Source organism: Nyctereutes procyonoides, unplaced genomic scaffold, assembly GCF_905146905.1.
Source record: "Nyctereutes procyonoides isolate TBG_1078 unplaced genomic scaffold, NYPRO_anot_genome, whole genome shotgun sequence".
In the NCBI taxonomy this organism is placed as follows: Eukaryota; Metazoa; Chordata; class Mammalia; order Carnivora; family Canidae; genus Nyctereutes; species Nyctereutes procyonoides.
Genome location: NW_026575139.1, coordinates 37,170,842 through 37,177,692, shown reverse-complemented (window position 1 = coordinate 37,177,692; position 6,851 = coordinate 37,170,842). Strand labels below are relative to the sequence as shown.

The 6,851-nt window shown below is 37.9% G+C and overlaps 1 pseudogene; it reads left to right on the top strand.

Moving 5' to 3' along the window:
• Nucleotides 1-2,277: 2,277 nt before the first annotated feature.
• Nucleotides 2,278-2,726, top strand: LOC129496367 (oligosaccharyltransferase complex subunit OSTC-like; annotated as a pseudogene).
• The last annotated feature ends 4,125 nt before the right edge of the window (nt 2,727-6,851 follow it).

The following is a 6,851-nucleotide window of genomic DNA, read 5'->3' as shown; positions in this document are numbered from 1 at the left end:
TAGACATGCAAGTAACTACAAGCTACCTCAATATACCCCGTTAAATTCAAAGAAGATTGGGCGGCCGGGGGTGCCCAGCGGTTTAGCACTGCCTTCAGCCCAGGGGGTGATCCTGGAGACTCGGGATCAAGTCCCATGTCTGGCTCCCTGCATGGAGCCTGCTCGTGTCTCTGCCCCTCTCTGTGTGTGTCTCTCATGAATAAATAAAATCTTTTAAAAAAAAAATTCAAAGAAGATATACCTCCAACTCATTTGTTCCTCATCTGAATCCCAAAGTGCCGCTGGCTACTTCAACACCACCTCACACAAGTGGTCTTAACTGATTACAGTTCAAATACCTTGGTCTTTCAAATTTTACAAAAACATAAGTATGTGCATATTGGAAGGAGTCAAAGAATTGCTTAAGCTTTAGTAGTGTCTCCATAAATCTGCCTCTGAATGGAAGCCATCATTACTAAGTTGATACAGAAAAATGACATAAAGGAGATAGACTTCAGAAATTACTTTGAAGAACAGTTTCCGTTGCTGCTTTTAAGCCCCTAAAAAATCACTATGACTTTTTTTAAAGTTTGCTAGTTAACATACAGGATTATATTAGTTTCAGGTGTACCATGTAGTGATTCAACAATTCCACACATCACCCAGTGCTCATCACAAGTGCCCTCCTAATCTCCATCACCTATTTAACCCTATTCCCCCATCTCCTTCCCCTGTGATAACCATCAGTTTGTTTTCCATAATTGAGTCTGTTTCTTAATTTGTCTCTCTCTCCCCCCCCTTTGCTCACTTGTTTTGTTTCTTAAATTCCACATATCAGTAAAATCATATGGTATTTGTGTTTCTCTGACTTATTTCACTTTGCATTATACTCTCTAGCTCCATCCATGTCCTTGCAAATGGAAAGATTAGATTCTTCTTTATAACTTCTGCAGGGATGCCTGGGTGGCTCAGCGGTTGAGCATCTGCCTTTGGCTCAGGGCCTGATCCTGGAGTCCCAGGATTGAGTCCCACATCAGGCTCTCTGCATGGAGCCTGCTTCTCCTTCTGCCTATGTCTCTGTCTCTCTCTTTCTGTGTCTTTCATGAATAAATAAGTAAAAATCTTTGGAAAAAATAAAAACCTTCTGCATATAGCAGTCTATATTAAGTTGATGGTTATTTAAATTTGAACCCATTCTTTGCTCTTCTCCTCCCCGTGTTTTAGGTATTCTTTTATTTTGTGAGTCCTTGACTGATTTTTTACAGAAATATTCATTTTTACTGCTTTTATGTTACCTACCTTTTTGTTGTTGTTACCTACCTTTATACTGTCACTTTTGGTCTCTCCTTTCCATTCAAAGAGTCCCCTTTAATATTTCTTGCAAGGCTGATTTAGTGGCGATGATCTCCTTTAGCTTTTGTTTGTCTGGGAAACTCTTTATCTCTCCTTCTTTTCTGAAGGATAGCTTTGCTGTTAGAGTATTCTTGGCTGCAGATTTTCCCCATTTGGCACTTTGTAAATATTATGTCACTCTATTCTGGCTTGCAAAATTTCTATTGGAAAAGGTCCTGCTAGCCTTATGGATTTTCCCTTGTAAGTTATTGTCTTCTTTTGTCTGGCTGCCTTTAAAATTTTTTCTTTATCACTATATCTTGCCAACTTAATTACAATATGTCTTGAGGTGGATCTGCTTTTGTTGATTTTTATGGAGTTCTCTATGCCTTTTGAACCTGGATATCTGTTTCCTTCCCCAGATTAGGGAAGTTTTCGCATATTATTTCTTCAAATAAATTTTCTGTCCCCTTTCCTCTCTTCTTCTTCTAGGATTCCCATAATATTAATGTTACCACATTTGATGGAGTCCCTGAATTCCTTAAGTCTATTCTCGTGTTGAATAAATCTTTTTTCTCTCTTTTCAGCTTGATTACTTTCCATTACTCTGTGTTCTAGGTCATTAATTTATTCCTGTTTCTTCCATCCTGCTGTTCATTTCAACAAGCATGTTTCTCATTTTGTTTATTGCGTCCTTAATCTCTGCTATGTTAATCTCCTTATGTCTGTGTTACAGGTCTCACTCATGTCTTCCATTCTTTATTAAAGACCAGTGAGCATCCTTATGATCATTATTTTAAATTCTCTATCAGGCATTCTACTTATATCTGTTTAGCTTCAATCTCTGGCTGTGATCTTGTCCTGTTCTTTCATTTGGGATCAATTACTCTGTCTTCTCATTTTGTCTCTTCCTATTTCTGTGTTAAGAAAGTCAGCTCTGGGAGAGAAACCCCTCATACCACCAACATGGAGACTTTGTACCACATCCCATTCTTAGTGCTCTAATGCCCCAACTGAAGCTGAAGAAGCCACCCTGGGTGCACATGCTGTTGGCCATGACGGTGTACGCTCTGGTGGTGGTGTCTTACTTCCTCATCACTGGAGGAATAATTTATGATGTTATTGTTGAACCTCCAAGTGTTGGTTCTATAACTGATGAACATGGACATCAGAGACCAGTAGCTTTCTTGGCCTACAGAGTAAATGGACAATATATAATGGAAGGACTTGCATCCAGCTTCCTGTTTACAATGGGACGTTTAGGTTTTATAATCCTGGACCTATCGAATGCACCAAACATTCCAAAACCCAATAGATTTCTTCTTCTATTCATTGGATTCATCTGTGTCCTATTGAGTTTTGTCATGGCTAGAGTATCTATGAGAATGAAACTGCTGGGCTACCTGATGGGTTAAAAAGTGCCTTTTGACAAGAAATCAGTGGATATTGGATTTGCTCCTGTTAATGAAGTTTTAAAGGCTGTACCAATCCTCTGATGTGAAATACGGAAAAAGAGTGAAGCAGTAGAAAAGAAGCATCTAGTGAGAAATAGGAATCATATTAAAGCTTGAACTAGAATGTCTTCTTGGTATCAAAGAGACAAGCTTCTCACAGTATTTCTCCTGCTGGCCTGTACAGACACACCAACGATGTTTAGTGGCATTTTCTTCTTAGTTTTTCATTTCTTAAAGAAAATATACTCCATTTCCACAACTATAATATTGAATAAACTGATTGTTTTTTACAGCCCCCTTAACATTTTGTGGAGATGACATTTCTGACTTTCAAAAATTAATGTAAAATCAGGAAGTGAGATCCCATAAGCTGAGAACTCTGGACAGATGATCAGCTTTACCTATGGTGCTTTGCCTGTAAACAGTGTGACAGTACATTATTCAGATATGTATGTGAGATTGTTTCTTGCACAATAAGATGTATGAAAAGAGCAGAAATAAATAATTTTTCTAATTAAAAAAAAAGTCAGCTCTGTCTCCTGTTCTTGAGGATAGGACTCCTTTCACTCATCACAATGTTTTTGAGATTTGTCCATGTTGTTAAATATATCCATAGTTCAGTGCATTCCTAAGTAATAGCCCACTATAGGGATTCATTACAATGTTTATCAATTCATAATTGAGTTATTTTCAGTTTTTGGCTATTATGAATAAAGATGCTATGAACACTATTGTTCAAATCTTTGTGTGGAGATGTTTTCATTCCTCTTGGAGAAATAGACAGGAGTGGAATTTCTGGGTCAGAGGGCAGGTATATGATTAATTAACATTATGGGAAACTGTCAAACAACTTTCCAAAGTGATTCACTATTTTGCTCTCCTACCAGCAATGGATTGGAACTCTTGTTTCTCCACATTCTCACCAACATTTGGTATTATCTATCTTTTTAATTTTAGCCATTCTAATGGGTAAAAATAACATCTCAGCGTGATTTTATTTTGTATCTTCCTGATGACCAATGAGGATGTATACCTTTTCATGTATTGATCATTTGCACATCTTCTGAGAAAGGTTTGTTCAGTCTTTTGCCCATATTTTACTGAATTGTTTGTCTTTTGTTACTGATTTAGGAATTTTTTATATATTCTGGATAGAATTCCTTTGTTCAGACGTATATATTATAAATATTTTCTTCTTGTCTGTATTAGTCAGGATAGAGAAGCCATGTAGTTTGAACAGGAAGAATTTAATATGCTTATGAATTCTTAAAAATAACCAGGGATTGAAGACCAAAAGACTGGCCAGTGAGAAATAAAAGAGCTTTAAGGAATATAGAAATAGTAGGTATAAAGAACATTTACTATCCTTAGGACTGAGATGAAGTGCCCAAGGAAGAAGCCTCACCAGAGCTGAGATGTAGATCTTGAAGGTACTGGCTATGCTTACCAAATAGCTGACAGAGATGTCACTGTGATGCCACATCAGTGGAACTTGCTAGAAGTATGCCTCTAATGTGCTGATGAAGCCTGTTCATAGGGAAATGTCTCACTAGAGCAGTCTGGCACAAAACTGCCTGAGGGAAGTGCCAAGTGAAGTTGCTTGCCACTGGGTGCTGCTGGCCACTATGCACTACAGCACAGCACCTTGGGGCTAGAGAAGCTGCAAATACTGCAGGAGCCTGAAGCTTAAGTAGGAGTCTGAATGAGCATAACAAAGTCCTTTACTGACAAAGGTGGCAATGGAAAAATATATAAATGTTCCAGAGAAGGGTGAATTTAGAACTTATAGGCCATAAATTGATAGCAGGGACACTGTCTGTGGTTTGTCTTTTCATTTTCTTAACTGTTGTCTTTTGGTGAGCAAAAGTTTTAATTTTTGATTAGGTCTACTTTATCAATGTTTTTCTTTTATGGTTAATGCTTTTGTGTCCTCTAATAAGTCTGTTTAACTCAGGTTCTCAAAGATATCCTTTTATGTTTCTTCCAAAAGTTTATAGTTTTAGGGACACTTGGGTGGCTCAGTCAGTTGAGCATCAGATTCTTTTTTTTTTTAATTTTTTTATTTATTTACGATAGTCATACAGAGAGAGCGAGAGAGGCAGAGACACAGGCAGAGGGAGAAGCAGGCTCCACACACCGGGAGCCCGACGTGGGATTCGATCCCGGGTCTCCAGGATCGCGCCCTGGGCCAAAGGCAGGCGCCAAACCGCTGCGCCACCCAGGGATCCCGAGCATCAGATTCTTGATTTCTGCTCAGATTGTGATCTCAGGGTCATGGGATCTGGCCCTGCTTTGGGCTCTGCACTTAGTGCAGAGTCGGCTGGAAATGCTCTCTCTCTTCTCCCTCTGCCCCTCCCCTGCTCCCCTGTATGTAAATAATACATAAAATCTTTTTTTTAAAAAGTTTATACTTTTAGCTTTTATATTTAGGTCAATAATACACCTCAAATTAATTTTTGTGATATGTGTGCAGTAGGAGTTGATGTTCATTTTTTATAAATATTTACCATTTTGCTGTAGTGCCATTTGTTGAGAAGGCTTTCTTTTCCCTGTTGCACCAGTTTATTAACCAATTTTCTTGCCACCTTTGCAAAAAATCAAGTGACTACATATGTGTAGGTGTTCTGGTCCACTGTCTGTCCTTATAATACCACCACAGTGTTTTGATTATTGTAACTTTATAGTTAAAAAAATACATATATATATATATATATATATATCTCCACCATCTCTAATTTTTTTTCCAAGATTGGGTTTTGTTTTTCCATATAAATTTTAGAATCAACTTGTCAAATTCTAAAAAAAAAAAAAATCCCATTAATATTTTGATTGGGATTGAATTGAATCTATAAACTTTGATAGAATTGAGCTTTTAAATCTATAAACATGGTACATACTTATGTTATTTTGGTTTTTTAAAATTACCCTGTGAAATATTTCTCATTTTTTAGTGTATAGGACTTGTAGTTAGTACTAAATTAATGCTTAAATTAAAATCTCTTATTTTGGGGCACCTAGGTGGCTCAGTGGTTGAGCGTCTGCCTTTGGCTCAGGTCATAGTCCTGGGGTCCTGGGATTGAGTCTTGCATCAGGCTCCCTACAGGGAGCCTGCTTCTCCCTCTGCCTATGTCTCTGCCTCTCTCTCAGTCCCTCATGAATAAGTAAAATCCTTTAAAAAATAAAAGTAAAAATAAAATCTCTTCTTTCATTTACTACTAATTTGTGGTCTAAAACCTTTGAGCATTCCTCAGGACCCAGCAATCATCCTGTAATTCCACCTCCATTACACTGTTGAAACCATATTTTCCATAGCCATCAGTGGTTTCCTTATTACTTATTTTTTTTAAAAGATTTATTTATTTACTTGAGAGAGAGTGAGCATGGGGAGGGGCAGAGGGAGAGAGAGAGAGAGAGAGAGAGAGAGAGAGAGAGAGAGAAACTTTAGCAGACTCCACACTGAGCATGGAGGCTGAAGCCAGACTCAATATCATGACCCTGAGATCATGACCCCAGCCAAAACCAAGAGCCAGACACCTAACCAACTGTGCCATCCAGGAGCCCCTCCTTATTACTTCTAAGTCCTTATTCTCCCTTACCTTTCTGTAGCTGTTAAAGCGACCTACAGCCTCCTCTTTGAAACTCTCCATGCAATTGGCTTCCATTCTACTGCGTTATCCTCATTCTCCTTTAACTTTGTTGACTACCCATTTTGACTCTTCTGCTTATTTATTCTCTAACAATGAGTGGTCCCTAAGACTCAGTACTCAACTATTTATCTTCTCTTCTGCTTATTGTTTCTACCTTATAGAACCAGTGACTCAAAATCTAAGTATAAATTCCAATCATCTTCCAAGTGAATGATTTGCAAATTCCTATATATCCCCATCCATCAGTCTTTTGTGGAATGAGTGAGAAATAAATATTCTCAGCCCTATCCCTTTCACTAAAGGGATAAACTTCAGTCATTTATCTCCAACTGCCTTCTAAACTCATGAATCATCATCACCATCTTAAGCAGGATATAACAAAATCTGAACTTATTCTCTCCTCCTTATTATTTTCAGCTCTTCTTCCTCTAGGCATCAT